General features: G+C 47.8%; 1 protein-coding gene across 1 annotated transcript in view; it reads left to right on the forward strand.

Annotated features, from left to right (window-relative positions):
• Positions 1 to 231: 231 nt before the first annotated feature.
• LOC103103504 (uncharacterized) overlaps positions 232 to 26,146 on the forward strand; it is a 245,804-nt gene continuing 219,889 nt past the window's right edge. The window contains exon 1 of the mRNA XM_056821400.1: positions 232 to 259. The gene's annotated coding sequence lies outside the window, so the exon portion shown is untranslated. The remainder of the gene's footprint in view (positions 260 to 26,146) is intronic.

The following is a 26,146-nucleotide window of genomic DNA, read 5'->3' on the forward strand; positions in this document are numbered from 1 at the left end:
CGGCCTGGGATTCCGGTCCAGGGGCAGAGCGCACTTTGTCCTTTTTTTGCATTCTCCGGGAGAGGGCAGAGGTGGAGGGCGGCCAGGGGTGGCCCGCGGGGGGCGCGCAGAGGAGGCGGTAAAGCCCCAGCACCGCCGGCCTCGCACCCCCGGACACAGGCGCGCTCACGCTCAGCCTGGCGGAGGAGCCAGCCTTCAGCCCCTGAGACCTGCTGAGCAGTAACCCGGAGGGACCGAGCGCTCTGGGGCTGCCGAACAGGTAAGCGCCGAGCCGTGCCGCGCCCCTCGGGGCTCCCCGCCCTGCCTCTCCTCTCTGGGGATGCCGGCTGGCCGGGTGGGGGGTGCCCTTTGTGGAGGGAGATGGTGCTGGAAGCTGCCCGGGTGCGGGGACCCCGGGAACCAGGAGGGGCCAGCGTAGGGGCCGGGGCGGAAGGGATGCTGGAGAAGAGTTGGGGGGCGGGGTGGGGATTCTCTCCCTTCGAGGTTCTGCAAGGCGGGGCGGCTGGGGAGCCGGGGAGGACCGGCTATCGCGGAGGAGATCGGAGGGGGGGGGGGCGGGGATGCTGGCTGCCCTGGCCAGAGGGAAGAGGCGGCTCGTCCGCTGCAGCGCCAGGGCTGCCCGCGAACCGGGTTTTCCTTTGTCTTGCCGGGGTGACGGCGGGGGGCTTCCAGATGCCCGGTCCTCGGGGGACTGGGCGCGAAGCTGGAGCTGGGGGGGCAGCGGGGCACTCGCTGAGGATCCTTCTCCTCTGCCTCCCCAGGTGCGAAAATCTTCCGACCTCCACTGGCCGACATTGGGTGATAATCCCAGCGGCTGCCGGGCTGGGAGGGAGGCGGAGGAGAGGTAGGAAGGTAGGAAGGAAGGACGGGGCTATTCGCGGCGCGCCTAGGTAGAAGCTGAAGCGGCCGCTTCCCCACCGAGCCCGAGGTGCCCTCAGCCGAAGGCGGCAGCAGCAGCCTCATTGCGCAGCGGCCGCGGCGATCGCGGGCAGCCCAAGTTTCTCGGGCTCTCGGTGCCAGAGAGCACCCCCTGGGCAGCTCGGGCCCCTCCCCCCCCAGCCCTCTCCCATCCTTGGCTCCTTCCCCCACTGCTTGCTGGGAGTGGACTGTGCCCAGGTTCGTTTCTTCTGGACAGTTTCCGAGCCTGGACGTCAGTCAGGCGCTCGCCAGGCGCCGAGTTAATTGCATTTCCCCGCTCCCCGCCACCCCGCCACCCCAGAACTTTGGGAGCCTCTCTTCGTGCCCTGCCAGCCCCCCGCTCCCCCTGGGCCTCGTCGGCCTCCTCTGGCTTTCCACCCCCTCCCCGCCCCGCCCCCGCCGCTAGAATGCTGCAGTCTGCGTTCAGCCCGTGGCCAGGCTGCAAACTTTCATGGAGGAAAGGGAAGTTCTCGGGGAAGGGTCGCCTTTTCGGGCCCGGGAAGTTGGCTGAGCGCGGTGGGCCCCGACTTCTCCCGGAGGAGGAAGCAGGATTTCTTTTTTCCTGGTAAAAGCGGCCTCCCTTGCCTGTGGATGACGGCTGGCTTCCAGAAAGCGCCGCTCCATCTCCGGGAAATAAGGCGAGCTGGAGCTTGCCGGGGAAGGGAGCAGGAGACGGAGGGCTAGCCCGACCCACGGGGGAGGGAGGGAGCTTCGCCAATGCTAAATGGCTTTGCTCTGATCCGCTCTGGCCCAGGAAGAGAGCCCTTGTGAGCTCCTGTCCCAGCCCTGCCCTGCCACCCAAGCGGGGTGACCTTGGCCAAGTCCCCTCTCCCTCCCCGGTGGGCTGGGTGGATTGGAGGAGCCCGGGGCTCCCAGGGCAGCCGGCCTTCTTTGATCGGGAAATAGCTTCTGCTGCCTTGGCAGGAGGACCGTCTTCGCTGTGGGTGAGGAGGAAGCCAGGGCCCCGGCTCTTCCTGCCACGGTGCTGCCTTTTCCTGGGGTCATTTTCCGTGGCCGCCGTGGCCTGGGTTTCCCACTGGAATTCCTGCCTGCATTTGCCAGCAGCACGAGTGGCTCTGCGCTTCCTTTGTCTGGAATCTCCTTCCCGCTTGGCTCAGGGAGTCCCGAGTGTTGACAAGTAGCTCCTGAAGTGGCAGCTCTTCCCTGAGCCAGGGCTGATGCCAGTGGATGGATGGACCATGCCTGGGGCCACCAAACCCTCTCTGGTCACCCCTCAGTGCCTGGATCTGAGGAGGGAAGGCCGGCCCTGAGCTCAGGGTTCAAGTGGATGGGGCAGGTGGAAGATATTCCGAAGACTCCAAGGGGACCGAAGTGCAGTTGGGGTCCTGGGCCTGGAGCTGGATGCTGTAGTCTCCCATTAACAGAAACTTAAGTGACTTATCCAAGGTCATACAGCCAGGTGGGCTGCCTCCAGAGCCTGGGCTCTTGGCCAGTTATTGTTCTAATGCTCACAGGCATTTAGGAGGACCAAACACAAAGATAGATTCGATAACAGTACTAGCTAGCATTTATGTGGTGACTACCTTGTGCCAGATACCCTGCCAAGCGCCGATAGGGTGGGTGCTATTGTTATCCCCATTTTTCAGCTGAGGAAACTGAGGCCAGACAGAGGTTAAGTGACTTGCCCTAGGTCACACAGCTAGGCAGAATTTGAACTCCAGTTTTCCCAAGTCCAGCCCAGGATTCTATCCATGGCACTACCAATGGCACTACCAGGCTGCCTGCAAACTCAACTCGAATTCAGAGCCCACTTAATCAGGTGTCTGGTGTGTTCCTGTAAAGCTGTGCTGAGCATTTCAAAATAAAAGGCTACAAAGTATCCACTCGTGGTCATTGGATTAGAGAAGGGCAAGCAAGGGTGGGAGGTCAGTAATCTGGACATGGGTCGAGCTCCAGAGGATGGGCTGGAGTTAACGAGGGGTCGAGGGAGAGGGAGGCCATTCTGGGCACAGGGTGAGCCAGAACTCCAGAAGAGGAAGGAAACAAATGTTTTGAGGACCCAGGATCGAGTTTAGTTTGGCTGGTGTATGGAGTACTGGGGGCCAGGGTGGTGGTGGTAACATGAGACCTCATCCAAGAGAGCCTTGAATGCCAGGAAAATAGTTGAACTTTTTTGAGAGACTATTTGGAGCCAATAAGGCTTTGGGCAGAGGTGTGACAGAAATAGATGTTCTTTGAAGGAAGATTATTCTGCTCAAGTATGTGAAAGATGGTTTGGTTGCAGAAGTGGGAAGCCTTATTGGAAAAGGCTTTTGGGGCATCTTGGTGGCTCAGTGGATTGAGAGCCGGGCCTGGAAATAGGAGGACTTGGGTTCAAATGGGACTGCAAGACACTTGCTAGATGTGACAGTGTGCTAGTGTGCAAGTCACTTAACCCCCATTGCCTTAGCTCTTATCCCTCTTCTGCCTTGGAATCAACACACAGTATTGATTCCAAGATAGAAGGTGTGGAATTAAAAAAAGAAAAGGAAGGAAGGAAGGGGAGGAAGGAAGGAGGAAAGGAAGGATGGAAGGAAAGGAGGAAGGGAGGAAGGAAGGAAGGAGGAAAGGAAGGAAGGATGGAAGGAAAGGAGGGAAGGAAGGAGGAAGGGAGGAAGGAGGAAGGGAGGAAAGGAGGGAGGAAAGGAAGGAAGGATGGAAGGAAAGGAGGGAAGGAAGGAGGAAGGGAGGAAGGAAGGAGGAAGGAGAGAGGGAGGGAGGAAGAAAGGGAGGAAGGAGGAAGGGAGGAAAGGAAGGAAGGATGGAAGGAAAGGAGGGAGGGAAGGAAGGAGGAAGGAAGGAAGGAAGGAGGAAGGAAGGAAGGAGGAAGGGAGGAAAGGAGGGAAGGAAAGGAGGGAGGATGGAAGGAAAGGAGGGAAGGAAGGAGGAAAGAAGGAGGAAGGAAGGGAGGAAGGAGGAAGGGAGGAAAGGAGGGAAGGAAGGAAGGATGGAAGGAAAGAAGGAAAGGAGGGAAGGAAGGGAGGAAGGATGGAAGGAAAGAAGGAAAGGAAGGAGGAAGGGAGGAAAGGAGGGAAGGAAAGGAAGGAGGAAAGGAAGGAAGGATGGAAGGAAAGAAGGAAAGGAGGGAAGGAAGGAAGGGAAGGAGGAGGAAGGGAGAAAAGGAGGGAAGGAAGGAAGGGAGGGAGGAAAGGAAGGAAAAGAGGAAGGAAGGGAGGGAGAAAGGAGGGGAGAATGGAAGGAAAGATAGAAGGCAGGGAGGGAAGATGGAAGGGAGCAATGGAAGGAAGGATAGATGGAAGGGAAGGAGGAAAGGATGGATGGAAGGAAGGAAAGGAAGGAAGGATGGAAGAAAGGAAGGAGGAAAGGATGGAAGGAAAGGAGGAAGGAAAGGAAGGATAGAAGAAAGAAAAGAAAGGAAGGATGGAAGGAAGGAAGGAAGGAAGGAAGGAAGGAAGGAAGGAAAGATGGGTAGGCCTGCTTGCCACAGCCCACCTGGTTGGCAGTGAGAGCCCAGGTAAGAGTAGGAGCAGTGGGAGGGGAGGAGTAGAGGTAAAAGGGGGGGATGTCCACAGGGTGCCAGCTTGCCCAGTGGGGGGCCGGGTCATCCGGAGGGAGTAATAAAGGTAGCAGATTCCTCCTGGGGCTGTTGCAGAGGTTTCTAAAGTGCTTTGCAAACTCTAAAGCCCTGCAAATGCTTGAGATTCTTATTGGGACTGATTTGGACAGGCTGGAACATGGGCTCAGGATGAGGCTACAATGTGATACAGTCGATCCTCAGCTGTTATTTTTTAACCCTTCCCTTCTATCTGAGAATCAGTACTGTGTATTGGCTCCAAGGCAGAAGAGTGGTCAGGGCTAGGCAATGGGGGTCAAGTGACTTGCCCAGGGTCACACAGCTGGGAAGTGGCTGAGGCCAGATTTGAACCCAGGACCTCCCGACTCCTAAATCTAGTGCTCTATCCACGGTGCTCCTGAGCTGCCTCCTCCAGTGACTGACTACTTATTGGGTCTCCAGTGGAGAGGAGATGCTTGCTCCATTGTGACTTGTACCGGCTTCTGAACCCTAAATTTGAGGGAGGCGACAGAGTGGCCAGTGAAGCCCCACGTCCTCCCCGGGTGGCTGAAGAAGGAAGGTGGAGCCAGTGAGCGGGCTGGGGCTTGGGGTTCCCTGTGGCCAGTCTCCTGGAGCCCCACCCCCCGGGGCCAGGTGCCCGGCGCTGCCCTCAGCTAAGCCGCTTCTCAGACGGTTGACAGATGGGCCCCTCCGGGGGGCTTTGCCAGGCTGGGCTGCTCCCCTTCGCCCTAATAAGCTCCAGGGTTGCCTTTGGCGGCTGTGAGGCTCTGGGCAGCCCAGGATGTGGTTTTGTGGGTCCTGGGAAAACCCCTGCTCTACGGGACCCCAGAGGGGCCCCTGGGAGCGGCAGCCCCCTCACCTTGCCTGGCACTGGGCTGGGGACGGAGACAACACGAAAGAAGGCCGATTCGGGGGGCATCAGCCCATCCCCAAAGAGCACTGGGGAGTTAGGGATGGGCTGCTGGGAAACAAGGAGTAAAGAATAGGAAGGAAGAAGATTCTCTGAGGCAGCGGGAGCATGTGTTCCGTCCTGTGCATGGGGAACGGCCAGTACAAAGGTGTGGAGAGGGGAAATGGGGAAGCCCGTGTGAAGAGCAGAGACAAGGACAATGTGGCTGCATCTTAGAGTTCAGGAGGGTTTCAGGCCAGGTTGTGAAGGGCTTCAAAAGCTCGATGGAGAGGGAAGCTGGATGGCTTAGTAGGTTGAGAGCCAGGCTGGGAGATGGGAGGTCCCAAGTTCAAATACGACCTCAGACATGTCTAGCTGTGTGACCTTGGGCAAGTCACTTAACCCCCATTACAACTCTTCTGCCTGTTGATTCTAAGATGGAAAGTGAGGGTTAAAAAAACATGACACGGGCAGCTAGGTAGCTCAGGGGATAGAGAGCCAGGCCTGGAGATGGGAGGTCCTGGGTTCAAAGTTGACCTCAGACACTTCCTAGCTGTGTGACCCTGGACAAGTCACTTGTCCTTGTGCCTAGCCTCACCATTCTTCTGCCAGGAACTGATATGTAGTATTGATTCTAAGACAGAAGATAAGAGTTAAAATCCAGCCTCAGTGGAATCATTTGTATTTTATTCCAGAGGCACTGGGGAGCCAGTGCAGTGAAGGAGCGACAAGATCTGTGCTGAAAGAAAATCATGTTGGTAGTTGTGTGGAAGCTACAAAGAGATCTCTCTGATGACCTCAGCAGCTGCCAGGGCTTTCGTGGTCATCCGGCCCTTCTCTCTCCCCTGAGCACTAGTGCCCCCAGCCTTCCCCCTTCCCCATCCTCGGGCCCTGCCTCTCCCTCACCCCCAGAGCCAATCTTGAATTCTCTCTGAAGTTATCGCAGTGGCCTCCCTTTAAAAAATATTTTATTATTCAAAACCCCCCAAACAACCTTCTCTTCGATCTCAGAATCAATACTGAGTTTTGGTTCCAAGGCAGAAGATTTGGGTGAAGTGACTTGTCCAGGGTCACCGAGCTAGGCAGAGTCTCAGGCTGGATTTGAACTCGTGAGCAGGAGTCTTCCTGGTTCTGGGCTGGGCACTCTGTCTACCGTGTGCCTAGCTGCCCTTGTCATTAGAGATGAAAAAAAAATCTTCCTTATATCTCTAACACCTAGAAGAGTGCCTGGCACATAGTAGGTGCCTAATAAATGCTTGTTAAATGAAACGTCATTTTTTAGGGTGCTTAAATGCTTTTGAAGGTACAGCTAGCCTCAGACACTTCCTAGTTGGACAAGTCACTGAACGGGCCCTGACCACTCTCTTCTGCCTTGGAACCAATACCCAGTAGAGACAGAAGGTGAGGGTTAAAAAGGAAAAAAAGAAAAAGAAAGAAAAACCCTAAAAATCGAATAAGCATTTGCTAAGCTCCTACTGTGTGCAGAGCACATTGTAGGGCCCCTGGGGGGTACCTAATCAAAGCCCAAACAAGTCCCTGCTGCCAAGAAGCTTGGATGCTGCTGGAAGGAGGCAGCCTGTTCCCAGATCAGCAAATAGAGGGGAGGCCGGAGCCACTTTGCGGAGGAGAGAGCCCTCAGTGTCAGGCTGAACCTCGAACGAGGCATTGATTTCAGGGGGTGGAAATGAGGAGGGTACGTGGGTGCTCCTGAGCAGAGAGGGGAAGGACAGACGGGATGGCACGGGGGAGAGAAAGCGGGCAGGTTCGTCTGGAATGTTGTATGTGAGTGTGGAATGGGTCCACTGAGAGAGCTGCTTTGGAGCTAGAATGGAGGATCTTGGGCACTAGGGAGCCACTGGCGCTGATTGAGCAGAGGAGTGACACCGTCCCATGGAAATTGTGTTAAGGGCTGTGTGGAGGATCAATTAGAGAGAGGAGAGACCAAGAAATAAAAAGAGGAACTTTACAAAAAATGGTACTTTTGAATGTATCTGATTATATTTCAAGAGAATCCTGTGATTTTATTGCTGTGGGGGCTGATTTACTGCTACCTATCCCAAGACTATCCTACGTAGACCCGAGTTCAGATTCCTCTCATGAATTTAAGCCAGTCACTTAACAGCAGCTTCCATTTATGTCTCCCTTATTATAGAAGTGCTAGGAGCTTTATTATCTCATTGGATCCTCACAACAACCCTGGGAAGGGGAGGTGCTATGATTATCCCCATTTTACAGAAGAGGAAACTGAGGCAGATAGCGTGGAGGGCAAATTCCTTGCCCAGGGTCACTCTGCTAGTAAGTCTGAGGTTGAATTTGAACTGGGGTCTTCCTGACTCCAAGCCCAGTGCTCTATCCACTCTCCTGCTGAACTCTATAAAATGAGCTCGATAGGAGGAAATGCTCTTTTTCAGTCTGATGCCTTTTCCCCGCTCCCGTCCCAACCTCCGGAAGTCTATTCACAGACCCCAGATCCGGAAGCCAGAGAGGTGCCGCCGATAGCACTGCGCTCCTTTAATAATTCAGTTACATTGAGCAAACCTTTCTTGAGCCAACAAAGGGAGTTTTCAGCCAAATCCTTTCCAGAGCGGCAGAGTAAGGGACATCCTTTCTAAGTAGCTTAGTCTGGCTTGGTTCTAGACCAAGGATCCTTTTTACAAGCTCCCCAAGAGCTGTGGAGCCTTTGCTTGGAGCTATCCAGTGATGGGGACCAAAATTCCCCTCCCATCCCTTGATCCCATCTCCCAGGGCTGTCCCCAGTCTTATTTCTTCCCCTGGAGCAAAAACACAGGAGAGCGTGGGACAGAGCAGTGGGGTGGCATAACCAAAGCAGTTTGGCCTGAGAGAGAGTTCTTTTTCATTTTTTTAACCCTCACCTTCTGTCTTGGAGTCAATACTGTGTATTGGTTCCAAGGCAGAAGAGTGGGAAGGGCTAGGCCATGGGGGTTAAGTGACTTACCCAAGGTCACCCAGCTAGGAAGTGTCTGAGGCCAGATTTGAACCTAGGACCTCCCGCCTCTAGGCCTGGTTCTCCATCTCCTGAGCCACCCAGCTGCCCTGGGAGATAGAGGGAGGGAGGGAATCAACCCTCATTTCCACCAGGGTTGGGGTCCCCCTCCTGGCATCTTTCCCCCAACCCCCAATGGGACAAAGGCCAGATCAGCCCCAACTTTTCAAGGCTGCATCCTTGAAACATAGAAGTCCTGGAATTTGGGAATCAGAAAGGACTCCAGCCCATAGTTTCAGAGGAATTCTGGCTCCAGGTGGAATAACCAAGTGATCCTCAAAGCTCTGCTCGAACACCTCCAAGGAGGGGGAAGCCCATTCCTCCTTAGGACACATCAAATTGTTAACATTTGGTACAAACCTGCCTCTGCCCATTGCTTCTGGTTTTATCTTTTGGGGCCAAGTGGAAGAATTCTTCATTCCTTTTCTTCGTGTTAACTCCTGTTGACAGCATGGACCGCAGTGCTCCAGGCCCTTCTGTCCTCCACTATCTGTCCAGTTCTGTCCAAGCTCGTGTTTGTTCCTTCCAGGGCCCTAGCTGGCCATCCCTTGCTCTCCTTGTCTCCTTTTGCCTTCAATCTTCCCAGCATCAGCAAGTCATATCTTCTTCTTATGTGACCAGAGTTTTAAGCTTCAGTTTCAGTATCTGTCCTTCCAAGGAATCATCTGAGTTTCTTTCTTGTATGTATTTGATAATTTGATCTCCTTGCCGGCCAAGGGACTCTCAAAAGTCTTCTCCAGTGCCACATTGGGAAAGCATCCATTCCGAGGTGCTCAACCTTCCTTCTAATTCAACGTTCACAGCCACACATTACTACTGGAAAAACCATAGCTTTGACTCTCCTGACCTTTGTTCAGCAAGGCGATGTCTTTGCTTTTTAATATGCTGTCCAGATTTGCTAGAGCTTTCATTCCAAGGAGCAAATGTTTTTTCATTTCATGACTGCAGTCACTGTCTGCAGGGATCTTTGAGCCCAGGGATATAAAATCTGACATTGCTTCCGTTTCTTCTCCCTGTCTTTGCCAGGAAGTGATGGGACCAGTGGCCACAGTCTTTGTTTTTTGATGGTAAGCCTCAAACCAGCTTTTACACTCTCCACTTTCACCTTCATCAAGAGGGTGAATCTGAATTCTTCCTTACTTTCTACCATCAGAGGGGCATCATCTGCATGCCTGAGATTGTTGATATTTCTCCTGATGACCTTAATTCCAGCTTTTTATTCATCCCGGCTGGCATTTTACATGATGTCCTCTGAATAGAAGTTAAATAAGGTGACAATATACAGCCTTGTTGTACTCTTTTTCCAACATTGAACCACTCAGTTTGGGTCTCATTGTTACTTGTAAAAATTAAAATTAATCTACAATAATTTCAAATATTATATTTTACAAGATTTATTAATTATCACTAGAAGTAACAAAATAAAACCATGTGCCCATGGCTAATCTACCTGTTCAAACAGCCCCCTCCACCACAGTTGCCATTGGGAAGCAAAAAAAGCAAGACCAGGAACCCCACTAAATTTATCCCCTTGTCTATATCAGCACCTAATGACAGGAAGTCAATGGGCTCCTGGGAAATGTAGTTCAAAGGCACAAGATTTCCAATTACACATACTTCTTGACCCTAATACAGTTTCTTCAGGAGACAAGTAAGATGATGTGGGACTCTGTATAATTGAAAATCTGTTACCCTAAAAAAGAGCTACATTTCCTGGGAGCCCACTGACTTCCTGTCATTATGTACTTCCTGTAGACAAAGCAGTCCTCTTGGGACTCTTTCTTGGGCTTGTAGCCAGCATGGTGGCAGTGGTAAGCTAAGTGCAGAGATTTTGAAATGGCTAATTAGCCATGGGCACATGGTCTTTATGTTTGTATCCCTTTATTCCTTTATTTCTAATGATCATTAATAAATCCCTTAAAATATAATATTTTTGTTATTGAGGTTTAATTTTAATTCTTACAACTCCCATCTCTTTGAGGACTTGCTACATTTTGTTGTGCTCCCCAGTCAGAGGCTTCAGAGTAGTCAATAAAGCAGAAGTACATGCTTTCCTGGTGCTCCCTTGCTTTCTCCATTTTCCTGTGAATGTTGGCAATTTGGTTTCTAGTTCCTCTGCCTTTTTGAAAACCAGTATGCATTTGTGGCAATTCTCAGTTCACATATTGCTGAAGCCTAACTTGTTGGCTTGTGAAAGGAGCACAGTTGTTGGGTGATTTGAACATTCTTTGGCATTGCCCTTCTTTAGGATTGGGACCGAAACTCATTATTTTCAAACCAGTGACCATTGTTGAGTTTTCCAAATTGGTTGCTATATTGAGTGCATGTAGTACTTTGATAGCATCATCAGGATTTCAAGTAGCTCATGTAGAATTCTGTCACTTCCACTAGCCTTGTTAGCAGTGCTTCCTAAGGTTATTTGACTTCATTCTCTAGGATGTCTGTCTCTAGGTCAGTAATCACACCATCATGGTTATAAACAGTGATGTTAAGAACTTTGTTGGATAGTTCTTCCATGTATTCTTACCACCTCATCTTAATTTCTTCTACTTCTGTTAAGTCTCTACCATTTTTGTCCATTATCATGCCCATTTTTACATGGAACATTTTCTTGAGATCTTTCTTTTTTTCCTTCCTCCCTCCCCCCCTCTCCCTTCCTTCCTTCCTTCCTTCCTTCCTTCCTTCCTTCCTTCCTTCCTTCCTTCCTTCCTTCCTTCCTTCCTTCCTTCCTTCCTCCCTTCCTCCCTTCCTCCCTTCCTCCCTTCCTCCCTTCCTCCCTTCCTCCCTTCCTCTTTCTTTCTTTCTTTCTTTCTTTCTTTCTTTCTTTCTTTCTTTCTTTCTTTCTTTCTTTCTTTCTTTCTTTCTTTCTTTCTTTCTTTCTTTCTTTCTTTCTTTCTTCTCTCTCTCTCTCTCTCTCTCTCTCTCTCTCTCTCTCTCTCTCTCTCTCTCTCTCTCTCTCTCTCTCTCTCTCTCTCTCTCTCTTTTTCCCACAGTTACATGATTTGTGTTCTTTCCCTCCCCTTTTCCCTCTTCCCTCCCAGAGCTAACAAGGAATTCCACTGTATTATCACTCAATACTGATTTCCATATTAATTCATTTTTGTGATGGAGTAATCTTAAATCTCAAACCCCACATCCTATACTCACATAAACAAATGATAAATCATATGTTTTCTTCTGCGTTTCCGCTCCCACAGTTCTTTCCTATAAGTCCCTCAGAATTGTCCTGGCTCATGGCATTGCTGCTAGTAGCAAAGTTGGAGATCTCTAGTTTTCTTGAAGAGGTCTCTTACTGTTCCCATTCCGTCGTCCCCTTCTATTCTTTGCATTGCATCTTCTCTGCTTGCTCTTCCCTGGAATTCTGCATTCAGTGGGGTCTGCCTTTTGCTTTCCTTCTTTCCTCAGCTTTTTGTAAAGCCTCATCAGTCAGCCATTTAGTTTTCTTGCTCTTCTTTTTCTTTGGAGGGTTTTTTGGTTGCTGCCTTTTGTACAGTGTTGTGATATATATGATTTTTAGAGTTCTTCGGGCACTCTATCTACCAGATCTAATCCCTCCAATGTATTCATCACTTCCACTTCATATTCATAAAGGACGCTATTTAGGTCATACCTATACGCTCTGATGGTTTTCCCTCCTTTCTGCAATTTAAGCCTGAATTTGGTAATAAGAAGCTCATGATCTTAGCCAGTCAGCTGCACGACTTGTTTTAACTGACTTTTCTTTTAAACCCTCACCTTCCATCGTAGAATCAATACTGTGTATTGGTTCCAAGGCAGAAGGGCTGTAAGCACTAGGCAATGGGGGTCAAGTGACTTGCCCAGGGTCACCCAGCTGGGAAGTGGCTGATAACTGACTCTTTAGAGCTCCTCCCCCTTTGGCTGCAAAGTATACAATCACCCTCATTTCTCTGCTGACCATCTGCTGAAGTCCAGCTGTAGAGAGTGGCCTTTTAGGTTGTGGAAAAAGAACGTTTTCGGTGATCCACGGTGAGATATCTCGACAAAATGTTGCTAGTCTCCCCTCTGCTTCATTTTGTACTTCAAGGCCAAACTGACCTGTTACTCAGATTCTCTTTCGATTTTCTCTTTTAGCTTTCTAACTCCCTGTGATGAATGTGACAATTTTGGGGATGTTATTTCCAGAAGATATTGTGAGTCCTTGTAGAACTGCCCAGCTTAGGGCTCTTCAGCATCAGTGGTTGGAGCATACACGTGTGTCACTGCCACGTTGGATGCTTTGCCTCACCTTCTGTCTTAGAATCAATACTGTGTATTGGCTCCAAGGCAGAAGAGTGGTAAGGGCTGGGCAATGGGGGTCAAGTGACTTGCCCAGGGTCACACAGCTAGGAAGCGTCTGAGGTAAGATTTGAACCCAGATCCTCCCATCTCTGGACCTGGCTCTCCATCCACTGAGCTACCCAGCTGCCCAGAGGGGCTCATCTTCCAGTGGCATCTCTGTTATGATTTTCATACTGTGCTGGTGGTTTTCTTGGCAAAGATACTGGAGTGGTTTGTCATTTCCTTCTTTACCGGGACCCCTTTCGTCAGAATTCCCCACTCGAACCTGTCCATCTTGGGTAACCCTGCATTGCATAGCTCAGAGTTCCACTGAACTCTGCAAGTCCTCCGCCATGATAAGGCAGACCCAGGAGCCAAAGATACAGCCTAGCCCCTTCCCCCTGGTGCCTTCCATCAGTCCTCAGACGCCAGGGATTGTAGGCCCTTCATTCTCCATCTTGATGGCTTTCCTCTAGACCAGAGTGTCCCACGTGGGGCAGCAGGTACCAGATTAAATGTAATTAGGAAATACCTAACAAAATCAATAACGATAAAGAAAGCATATATAACCTTACGTTTTATTTTATTTATCTTCGTAGCCCTTCCCTTCTGGTTTAGAATCCATACTGGGTATTTGTTCTGTAAGATTAAAATGAATATCCAATAACTCCAAGCATTATATTTTATAAAATTTATTATATATTATTTTAATTAATATATTAATATTATCTATCATATATAATAGATATTATACATTATATTCAATATATTATGTGTAATATATTATATTTAATATATAATAGATACGACATTATATTTAATAAATTTAATTTAATATTGACATAATAATTTAACATTAGATAATATATTATATTTAATATATACAATAGATAATATAATGTCGTATCTATTATATATGATATAATTTATATATTATATATGTAATATGTTAATATTATTAATAAAAGTAGAGGAAAAGTAAAGCCGGAATAAAGGGAAGTTTTCCTGACAGGTGATAGTGGGAGAAGAGAGAAGAGGGGGCGGGGTTACAGAAACTTTATCTCCAAAATGCAAGGATGTCAGGTGAGGATGAAAGTGGGATTCTGGGAAATGGAGTTTTTAGGGTAACAGATTCTAATTACACAGTTCCAAGGCAGAAGAGGAGTAAGGGCTAGGCAGTGGGGTTAAGTTACTTGCCCAGGATCACACAGTTAGGAAGTACTTGCAGCCAGATAAGAACTCAGGACCTTCCATCTCTCAATCCACTGAACCACCTGGATGCCCCCACCTTCAACATTATATTTTAAAAGTAAATGGATATTTGGCTCCCAGACCTCCTAAAGTCTGGATTGGTGTCCCCCCACCCTTTCCTGTTTGAATTTGGCACCACCATGTTAGAGGAGTCTAAATACAATACTAAGGCAAAGAACAGTGGGGACTCTTACCTCCCTATTCCTGGAAGCGATGTCCCTCTTAAGGCATCCCAAGATCACATCAGTAGATTTGGGGGCTTTTTTCTGCTATGACATCAGTCCCCTGACTCATATTGGATTTGGGGTCCACTGACCTCTCAAGATCTTTTTTATTGTCTACTCATCATTTCTCCCATTTTGCTTGTGATGCTAATTTTTTGACTCTTAGTGCAGTTATTTATATTTTTCCCCGATTGAATGGGATCATATTGGATTGAGCCCAGGGCTGGAGCCTGCCGAGATGTTATTCAAGGTGTTAACCTAAGGGGTCTTTGCATCATCTGCAGATTTGAGGATTGGGCCACATCTGCCTTTATCCAAGTGAATGATAAAAATGCTAAACAGCACAGGGCTGACTACACATCCCTGGGGCATCTTCTGCCAAGTTGACTGAACCATTAACGACTGGGTCATGCAAACACTTCCAAATCGTCTAATTGCATTATTGGGTAATTCATCTCATCTTTTCCACAAAAAGAGTAGGGGATACTTAATCAATTGCTTCTACAAAATCCAGGCAAAAGGATCTGCAGAATTCCTCTGATTGATCAGTTTAATAACACTCAAGATCAGTTTAATAATCCTGTCAAAAAGGGAAATAAGGTTGGCATGGCATGACTCATGTCGGCTGAAGCCAGGCTGTCTCTTTGGGAAAAGGGAATCACTGCTTCCTTTTCTACATGCCCATCGACCATCTCTTTAATGAATCTCTGTAGAATTTCCCAAGGAATAAAAGTCAAGCTCAGTGGCTGAGAGTTTGCCAACATCTCATCTCTCTTTTTTAAATCCGGGCAACATTTGCCCTTCTCCATTCCTGCAGTACCGTGTCCTTTCTCTACAAATATCCCTGACACGGGCCCATAAATCCCATCTGAAAGTTCTTTCTGAGCCAGAGAATATAGTTGGTCAGGGCCAGGAGACATGAATTCAGCTTGAATATCAACCCCCTGTTAGCAATTTCTGACTTGCCATTTCTAGTACAAAGGTCATTCTCCTTGGCAGTGAGGAAAAAAAGCAACATAAGAATCAAATAGCTTTGTCTTCAGTCAATTACTCTAAGAGAATTTATTAAGTACCTACTATATGCCAAGTAGTACCTACTGTGTGCTAAGTGCTGAAAATAAAAAAAAAACAAAAATGAGACAGTCCCTGCCCTCAGAGAATTTTATTGGAAAACACACAAAAATGCCTTTTATTGAAAGAAATGAAATGTACACATGCAAGATAAATAGATGGAGCATTTATTAAGCATTCAAGATGTGTGCTGAAGAGACAGATAGAAGCAAGCAAGCCGGTGGTCCTTGGCCTCTGGGAGCTTACATTCTACTAGGGAAAGGGACAACACATTAATCTGCCATGGAGATAAGATAAAGGGTTGGACCTCGGCAAGATAAACCTACAGATTCCCTGTGTGTAATTGGAATCTGACCCTCAGAACTACAATTCCCAGCATCCCACTCTCCTTCTCATGTGACCTAGGCAGGATATAAATTTTGTGTAGCCCCATCTCTCATGCTCTCTTCCTGTGATCTTGTTTGGTGGAGATGGTGTGAGGTGAGCTGGCAGGAGAATTTCCTCAAGTGGTCTTATTTCTGTTAGAGAATCTGGTTTTTATACTTCTATTTCCTTTTTCTTCTTTCTACTTCAAGTGATTATTAATAAACTTTACACAATATAATACTTGGAGTGTAGAACATTACTTTAACTCCTACACCTGCCTGAGCCCAGGGTTCCAGAGTCAAGGGACCAGGCTCCCATTGGTGAGGAGGCAGCGCTGAGTAGAGAAGGGATGCTGTGGGAGGACTAGACTCTGGCAAGATGAAGTGACATCATCTCTGGCCAGGGCAGAGTCTGGGGTACCAGGCTGGAGTGGTGGGGGTGAGGGACCATTAGGAAAGATGTGATGTGGAATCTAAAGGGACTGCAAGTCAATCAATGGTCATTTTTTCATGGATGGTAGGTGGAGGGGGGAAGGAACTAGCACTTGAACAAGTCAGGAAAAGCTTGATATAGGAAGCAGGCCTTGAAGGAAATGAGGATCTGTAAGAGAAGATGTGAGGAAGGAGCGTCAGGAATAGGGCACAGCCTGTGCAAAGACCTGGAAAGAGGAGATGGAATGTTGTGTAAGAAGAATGCCAAGGAGGCTAGTTTGTCTGAACCATCGAGGAGATAAATAGAGGGTATCAGTGTCTAATGAGGATAGAAAAAAATGTTGGAAACCTTAAAATGCCCAACAGAAGGGTTTGTGTTGGATCCTAGAGGCAAGAGGGAGTCCCTGGTGCTTTTGGAGTGGGAGAAGCACAGGGTCAGGTGGTGGTATCAGAGTATCATTTCAGCCTCTCCCTAAAGCATCGCGTGCTATCCCTTCTCTGGTTCCCCTTCTGTACCCCTGGTAGAGCTAAAACAAAACAAACTCTTCAATCCCCTTCTGAAGTCCTTGGCTTCATCCACCAGCTTATATCAAGTGTCCGCCCTTTAGGAAACACGCTTATCGGTCAATACCGTGCTTTTTACTTTGTTCCTCTACTAGCTGCTCCAACCCCAGTCTGGGGGTGATGGAGGACCTTGAGTGATGGAGACAACAATTTATTATGGAGAAGAAACATTCCCCCATCCCTCCAGAGTTCCTTCTTGGAACAAAACCCCATTTGCCCTGCCTCAGTTACTGCCTCAACTCCATTAAGAACTTTTTAAAAAAAAATTTTTTTTAAGACCTCACCTTCTGTCTTAGAATCAATACTGTGTATTGGCTCCAAGGCAGAAGAGTGGTAAGGGCTAGGCAATGGGGGTCAAGTGACTTGCCCAGGGTCACACAGCTGGGAAGTGGCTGAGGCCAGATTTGAACCTAGGACCTCCTGTCTCTAGGGCTAGCTCTCAATCCACTGAGCTCCCCAGCTCCCCCCCCCCTTAAGAACTTCTTCCTCACGTCTAGCCCAGTTCTGTCTATCTGCAGCTCTAACCCACTGTCCCCAGCCCTGCCCTAAATCCAAGTTGACAAACATTAATTAGGCTCCTACTGTGTACTCAACTCAGCACTGGGGATGTGAGGACAAAGACGAGACCATCCCTGCCCTCATTCTCCGGTAGGGCTGTGCCCTGGACACAGATGAGTGTGCTAGAAGATGGTACATATGTTATCGTACATATTCCCATGGGTGTCGGGTTGTGAAAGAAGACCCGTATTGCTTACACTAGAGAAACAATCATGGAGGAAATCAAGGGAAGAATGGGCTGCCTCAATCTGCTGCTCTAGCTTTAAAGGCTGTTGGTGGCATGTGGTGGGTTGAGAAGTTGTGACCCAGGACTGTCTCCCCTGAAGATCTCTGTCCAAAGGACTCGGTTAAATCCTGCTCAGTATGCTCTAGAAGGCTCCGTAGCCGTTCTCATCCTTACTAGCACCACTCGGCATTTATTAATTTTATTAATAGCAATGATTATAATTATAGTAATTATTATGACTCTGCGCCAGGCTCTGTTCTAAGCCCTGAGCATATGAAGGAAGCCCTGAGGCAGTCTCATGGAGGGGCTGGGGGAGAGGTTAGCAGGTGGTCTTAGAGGAGTGAGCACAGGGCCATTTGTAAGGTTGGCAGGTGGCCATGGATGAAGTTAGCAAGGGGATGGATATTGGTGAGTGAACCATGAATGAAAGGTTGCCTGGAGACGATTGATGAGGTCTGCAGGGGGTACAGTTGGGTGGCTCAGGGGATCAAGAGCCAGACCTGGCTACAGGACGGTCCTGGGTTCAAATCTGGCCTCATATACATCCTAGATGTATGATCCTGGGCAGGTCACTTAGGTACAGTTGGGTGGCTCAGGGGATCAAGAGCCAGACCTGGCTACAGGAGGGTCCTGGGTTCAAATCTGGCCTCATATACGTCCTAGATGTATGATCCTGGGCAGGTCACTTAGGTACAGTTGGGTGGCTCAGGGGATCAAGAGTCAGACCTGGCTACAGGAGGGTCCTGGGTTCAAATCTGGCCTCATATACATCCTATATATATGATCCTGGGCAGGTCACTTAGGTACAGTTGGGTGGCTCAGGGGATCAAGAGCCAGACCTGGCTACAGGAGGGTCCTGGGTTCAAATCTGGACTCATATATGTCCTAGATGTATGATCCTGGGCAAGTCACTTAACCCCCACTGCCTAGCCCTTACTGTTCTTCTGCCTTGGAACCATTACTCAGCGTTGATTCTAAGGCAGAAGGTAGGGTTTTAAAAAAAAGACTAATATCACCAGGAGAAGCAAGCTTCTTGGAGAGAGGCCCAGCCTCGGAGTCAAGAAGGCCTCTGACCCATCCTAGCTATCCTGGTTAAGTCACTTGTCTTCTTTCTAAGACTCTACATTGCAGAGATGGTCCTGCTTTCTCTGGGTGAAGGGAGTTTCCTCACCAGAAGTTCCTTGATGAAATAGAAATTCTAGTTAGAAAGAGTAGGATTGTCTGTGGATCGGATTCTGAGCAGGATGGAGTGAAGGAGGTTGTCTAGAGGAGCACCTTCTTGGCCCTGGGCTCATCTAGGGTTTTTTATCAGTAACTTGGACAGAGACAGGACGGCTGCTCTTCCCATTGGCAGGTGGCCCAAAGATCCGGGGGAGAGAGGACTATGATGGATTGATTCCAAGAACTGAGGGTGCTAGCCTAGAGAAGACTTGGGAGAGTCATGAGAGCTGGGAGAAGTCTATAGGGGGCCACCAAAGAGATCTATAAAGAAAATAATAATCGCTAGCATTCATATAGTGCTTCAAGGTATATAGAGTGTTTTACTAATATTAACATCCTCCCAATCACCTGGGAGGTATTATTATCATCCTCATTTTACACAGAAGGACACTGAGGCAGGATCACATGGCTACTAAGTGTCTCAGACTGGATTTGAACACAGGTCTTCTAGGCCCAGGGTTTTATATTACCTACCCCCATGTGGAAGGCGAGCTAAATTTGGAGGCAAGAGGGACATGTCTTTTTTCATATCACAAGTGGTTTAAATCTGGCCTCACGTACTTCTTGGCTGTGTGACCCTGGGCAAGTCACAACCCCAGTTACCTAGTCCTTACTGCTCTTCTGTCTTGGAACTGGTACTTAGTATCAACTCTAAGGTAGGAAGTTGAGTAGTTCTGTGGATAATCCTTTGAGATAGTAAATATTTACTGGGCACCCGCTGTGGGCAAAGATCTCTTGTGCCCAGTTCTAGGTGGAGACTGGGAGGATAACACACCCCATCTCTGCCCCTGGTGTTCAAATGTCATAGTATTGAAGATGGCAGAGACTATTCAGGACCATCTACCCATTTTACAGATGAGTAAACTAGGGCTTGTAGTTGTGAAATGATTTACCTTGGTCACATAGCTATTTGGTGCCAGAGTTGGCATTTGAATCTAGGTTCTCTGCCTCCTGAGCTAGGAGGGCTTGCCACTGTGACATTAGGCCCATGTACCAGTCGCTATCAGACTCCATGGAAGAAGGGGCATTGGAATTGGGTCTTGAAGACTGGGTGAGGAAATATACATTCCCGAATTAGCTCCTGGAGAACACAAGAATTTCCCTGCCTTTTTGGGTGGTGGGAAGGGCTTAGACAATGAGGGCTTCTCCTGAAGGTGTCCTTGCTGTCAGCTCACTGGTAGGTTGTTCCTCTTTCATAAGAGAATGGCTGGTAAGCACACAGGGTCCCCTGACTGCTGCTAGAGGCATGCCCAGGGGTGGAGGGCAGGATCTGAGCTATGGCTTAAGGACATCATGGGGACACCCATCCAGCCCTCCAGGGTGATGGCTTCTGAGGTCTCTTCCCTCCTTGAGGTTCTCTGATTCCTATTCCACACTCATGGCAATGCGCTGATAATTCCTTTGGGGACATAAAAAGAGGAAAACAGAACCCCAGACACAAAGGAAAAGCTAACTGGGAACCAGACTCCCCACGGTTGCATTGCCACAACACTAGCTCACTGACTCTCTTGCCCTCCTTCTTGTTATCAGGGTCCACTTTGGAACATCTGCAGTGGTCTGGGCTCATCATCCATCCCCTCCAAATGGCAGAGAGGTGGGGGTCCCTGATGGGGCTAGTGACCACAGCAGCTGCCTCCAGTTCCCCCATTCCAACTTCACTACATCTCTTTTGTGAAAACACCTCCAGAGCCTGTAGGATCCAGCCAGCATCTTTACTTTATTTCTTCTTCACAGCGTCCTTACTTTGTTCCTTTCTCATTTTTTCTCCTTCACTTCTTTATTTCAAAGTCAAATCTTATTTTTGAGTCAAAATGATATTACTCAGCTGAGTTTCCTTACCTTATTTACCAGATGCAGCTTCTTGTGATTTTTTGCTGTTTTCTGAAATTTAAACCCATTCTGCAAGATGAAGACTAAGGGATTACAGAATCACAACACTGTAGTTCTGTGAAGGACCCCAGCAACCGACTAAACTAACTCTTCTCTTGTTAGGAAAATCAGTCTCATTCACTGATAGTCACACCCAGTCAGCTGGAGCTGCAACGAGCCTCAGGCTCTGAGGAATTCCAGTAGCTCAGAAGCTGCTGAGATTCAAATCCAGGGCTTTTCAACCTGGGGTCCATGAGCTGTTTTTTTGTTTAATATTTAGATAATTGTATTTCTTTATACGTTAAATATGTATATATTTTTTTCATTTACATGCAGAAACAATTTTTGACAATTGTGGTTCAGATTTTCTCCCTCCTTCCCTTCTATCTCCTCTCTGAGGTAGTAAATATTCTGATACAGGTTATACCAGGGTTGTCAAGCAGGACATATTTCCATATTGTTCATGCCATGACAGAAGACACTTAACAAACATATAATAAAAAACTCATGAAGGAAATAAAGTCAAGGATGCATGCTTTGATCTGTCAGATTCCAACAGGTCCTTTTTGGCTATTGGATTCGCACATCTTTGAGTGTGTGAACTCTTAAAAGAATTCAAAAGGTTCTGGCTATTGGAGTTAGAAAAAAGGGTGGAGCTCTTCCAAATATTTTGCTGGCTTCTTACCTCTAAAGGTGTTAACTCTCCTCCTATGAGTAAGAGTTTGTGGACTTCCCTTACTTTAGGGTTAAGTATGGGTGTACTTGATTTTGTTGATTAATTCAAAAGTAGACAAAGGAGAGTTAATCCTGTCTTCAGTCTAGTGAGGCACTAAGTAAGGGTACTTAAGTTATTGTTATTCAAATGTGTTAACTCCAACTACACAAAGAGAACAAAGGATTCCCTTTTCACAAGTGCAAACTTAGAATATAAAAAGAGAACCAAGAATTTCCTTTCACAATCCCCCCTGTGATTCTTTGGGAGACTAGACTAGTCTCCCCAATGAATCATTTTACATAACTGTCTTGTATCTCTAAAGATCTTCTAGTTAAAGGTGCATACAATATTCAATAGTTAGAGATAAGAGGGAAACAAAAGAGATAGATAGAAAGCAAACCAATGTTTGCTAGGCACATTGACAATAAGGGGGGCAATCCCCTGTGACATACAAGTTTACATTGAAAATACTTGTGTTCAACTCCCCCAAGTCCAATCAGTTACACTCCACAGTACTTGCTGGATCTTCTGATGCTGTGGAGGTTTTCTTTGGGCATCTTCATGGTGCCTTCTTCAAACAATTCATCTTCTAGATTCAAAGAGTTATTGAGCTCTCTTTCCTGAAATGTTTCTTTCTCAAAAGATTGTTTGTTTGTTTTTTTTTTAGTTTCCTGGCAATGATACAATCTCTATGGCAATTATACACTGTGGAGAACATTTTTCATCCTGAGTTGCTTGGGGTCATCTTGGAATCTTATTTTGCTTATAATAGTTGAGTCCTTCACAATTGATCATTGTTTATTTTTGTTGCTATATACACTTTGGTTCTGTTCACTTGACTTGGCATCAGTTCATATGTCTTTCCAGGTTTTTCTGAACTCATCCTGTTCATTGTTTCTTTTGGCACAATAATGTACAATCATTACAATCATGTACCACAACTTGTACAGGCATTCCCCAGTGAATGAACCCCCCTCCCTCATTTTCTAGTTCTTTGCCACTACAAAAAGGGCTGCTTGAAATATTTGTGTACAGTTTAAAATAATTGTATTTCAATATAGTAGTTCTCCTTTGCAATGTTGTGTATTTTATTCTATGCATTGAAAGACCTGATTCTGAGAATAGTTCTTAGTTTTCCCAGACTACTAAAGGAAGTCACGATCATCCAATCAATAATTAATAAATCTTCATTAAGCATCTACTCTGTGCCTAGCACTGTGCTAAAGGTGAAGAATTCCTGCTCTGTAATGTGTTCCAATCTGCTATGTTCTAGGATCACTTGCCCATTGTGGATCCTTGAGTGTCATCACAGACAATGATGTCAGGAAGAATAATGGGACTTTCTAATGTTAGGACATGTCTAGATCATAATGTAGTAGCTTTAGAGCTAGGAGGGACCTTTGAGGCCAAAGGGATTAAGCAATTTGCCCAGAGTCACATGGCAATGAAGTGTAAAAGTTAGGCTTTGGACCCAGGGCTTCTTGCCTCCAAATCTAGCAAACTATCCTAGAATAAGTCAGAAATGGGACTCTAATGGGGGAGGAGAATGAAATGGGAAAATGGCTATGACAATGCTTTGCAAGTCTAGGATGCTGGATGGATAGGAGAAATTAGTATTATTCTTAGAGTCACCATAGTCAGAAAGGCAGCACTGCTGGATCTCAGGGATGAGAATGAAGCAGGTATAGTCAGTCAGAAGGAAGAGTTTACTTAGACTGTAAACAGCACTGAACGTAGAGTCAGGAAGATCTGAGTTCAAATTCAGTTTTAGATACTTCCTAGCTGTGTGATCCTGGACAAGTCACTTCACCTCTGCCTGCCTGAGTTTCTTCATCTGTAAAATGAGGATCATTATAGCACCTACTTACCTAATAATTATAAAGTATTTAGCATGGTGTCTTGCACCGATAGACTATAAATATATAATAAATACATTATATATCATACAATAATATGATAAACATAATCTTGAATATAATAAAACAATATAAATTATTATTAGTAGTTGAGCCATTTTTCAGATGTCCCTGACTCTTTGGGTCCCAATTTGGGGTTTCTTGGCAAAGATTCTGGAGTGTCTTGCCATTTCCTTGTCTAGCTAATTTGACAGATAAGGAAACTGAGGCAAACAGGTTAAATGACTTGCCCAGGGTCACATAGCTAGTAAGTGTTTGAGACCAGATTTGAACTTGGGTAGATGAGTCTTTCCGACCCCAGGGCCAGTGCTCTAGCCATTGCATCCACGTTAATAGTAGTAACTTCCCCCTATTAGGAGTCATCACACTCCCAACAGCAATAAAAGCAATGTAAATAACAATACATCTTATTCGTATTAATGGGATTATTTGGGACTGTTTATGAAGTGCTTTAAGGTTAACAATGGTTTTGCATGGATTATCTCCCTGCCAGCCAGTTAGCTAGATGAGGAGTCTGAGGGAGGCTGGTGACTTGTTTGTGGTCATGCAGTTATTAATATCAGGGGCAGGATTTGAACCTTGGTCATGCAAGCAGTGCTGATGAGCTTCAGGGTGATCCCGAGCAATTCAGACGAAAGGGAAGAGGGACAGCACTGGGGGTCTCCCGGGGCCATGTTTTATGTGGGAGGAGGAGGAAGAAGGTGCTTTTTTGGTCTGCTCAGATTCCTTTTCCGCCTCTCATCTCTGCCCATTCTGTTAGCTCCCACATCTTCTGCCAGATTGCTAACTGCCTTGAGATCTGGGTGGTAGCTGGTGCCCAGGGAAGGCTGCAGAGAGTCTGTGCTTTCAGGCTGCGCAGAAACGATGGGCTTGTCTTGACCGGTGCATCCCAAAGCTGTTCTTGTTCTTTAAAGTGTGCCAGTGGAGGGGGCAGCTGGGTAGCTCAGTGGATGGAGAGCCAGGCCTAAAGATGGGAGGTCCTGGGTTCCAATCACTTCCTAGCTGTGTGACAAGTCACTTGACCCCCATTGCCTAGCCCTTAGCACTCTTCTGCCTTGGAACCAATGCACAGTATTGATTCCCAGATGGAAGGTGAGGGTTTAAAAAAAAATAATAAAGTGTATCAGTGGACACAAATGAGGTGATGCTCAGGGACCGCTGAAGACTTGTCTCTGGCCCGTGTGCCCTGGTTCATTGTAAGTCCCTCCCAACAGGCTTTTCATCTTGTCTTCGCTGACCAAATCCTGCCTAGCTGGTCGCTCTTCTGTCTCTAGCAGCGGGGTCTGACCCTTTCCCACATCAGTGCGAGCCTTACCTCGGTGTGTCTGGGGCTCTCAAGACACCCCTGAGGTGGCTGGACAGTCGGATTGGGGCACGTTAAAAATACGACCCTACGTTTACCCCTCATCACACTCTCCTAATCCCAAAAGACCTACCCATGGACTGTCAGGGAGTAATAACCGTACCCCAGCCTGCAGGACAGCTAGAGGAGCCCAGACGCGCCAAAAGCTCCTTTGTCATGGCGGGTCCTGGGGAAGGTTCCCGGGGTCCGTCCCTGTGATTCAGAGGGTCTTTCTCAGGTCCTCGAGGCTGACTTGGGTCTGAATCGCTCTCCAGAAGCAGCCAGTTCTGTGACAAGCTTCCACAGTGGTGGAGCCCATCGCCACAAGTGTTCGGATCCATTTGGCTTCCTTAGATCCTCCCCCAATGGCAGCCCAACCCCTCTCAAAGGCATGTAGCTCAATGAGTAATATTGATTGTCCTCAAGCTTCCCTGGCCAGGGTGCTGATGCTGGAAGGCGGATCAGCCCCTCACCTGCATCCTTTCTCTTTGGACAGCCATAATCATAAGTAAGGGCAGCTAAGTGGTGCCATAGATAGACTGCTGGACCCAGAGGAGTCAGGAAGAATCTTCTTCCTGAGTTCAAATCTAGCTTCAGATACTGCCTAGCTCTGTGACCCTGGGCAAGTTACTTAATCTTGTTTGCCTCAGTTTCCTCATCTGCAAAAATGAACTGGAAAAGGAAATGGCAACTCACTCCAATATCTTAGCTGTGTGACCCTGGGCAAGTCACTTAACCTTGTTTGCCTCAGTTTCCTCATCTGTAAAAACGAACTGGAAAAGGAAATGGCAACTCACTCCAATATCTTAGCTGTGTGACCCTGGGCAAGTCACTTAACCTTGTTTGCATCAGTTTCCTCATCTGTAAAAACAAACTGGAAAAGGAAATGGCAACTCACTCCAATATCTTAGCTGTGTGACCCTGGGAAAGCCACTTCCCCTTGTTTGCCGCCGTTTTCTCCTCTGGAAAGTGATCTGGAGAAGGAAGTGACAAGTCGCTGCAGTATCTTCTACGAGAATGCCTTGGCCAGGGCCACAGGAGAGTTGGATCTCCTGAAATGATGGAACAGACATTCGCCGCCTCCTTTCCTCCTGCTCACGGGCTGCCTAAGGGAGCCTTGAACCTGCCCCAATTGGGTCCACTGGAGACTCGTGTTATTTCGGTGTCGCTTGGCCCTCGCTGAAACAAGGCAGTCCTGCTCCCATTTGCCCAGTGACGCTCCTTCGGCGCTTCTCTTCTCTTCTCAAGCCTCCCACTGTTCCTCTTCTCCCTCCATCTTGGTGGAGGTATCACCTCTTAGGCCCGAGGAAACTGACCTCCTTCTCCCCTTCCCTGCATCCCTGTCCTCCCGGCGTCACCCTTCCCTGCCCGCTGAAACAGTGGCACTTCCTGTGGCTGAGGCCATCCTCGCCATCCGACCTCTGGCTCATCCATCATTCTTGCGGCTCTCCCTGCTGCCTACAAACACCCCTGTCTTTTCTATTCTGAACCCCGCCAGATCTCACCATCCCTATGAGCTGTTGTCCTGCACTTCTCCTCCCTTGTTAGCCAAAGTCTTTGGAAGGGCTCTTACTTTCTTCTCAGCCTTTGGCAGCTTGACTTCTGCACAAACCACTCTCCCCGAGGTGACCAACGATCGCCCAATGGCCCCTTGCCAGTTAATCCTATGGACTGCTTTTCCCTCCGGGATGTCCTCTCCTTTCTGGCTTCTTGTGGCAGTCTTCTCTCTTGGTTCCCCCATATTTACTAGCTTGTGTGACCTTGGGCA

This window comes from Monodelphis domestica, chromosome 3 (assembly GCF_027887165.1).
Source record: "Monodelphis domestica isolate mMonDom1 chromosome 3, mMonDom1.pri, whole genome shotgun sequence".
NCBI lineage: Eukaryota > Metazoa > Chordata > Mammalia > Didelphimorphia > Didelphidae > Monodelphis > Monodelphis domestica.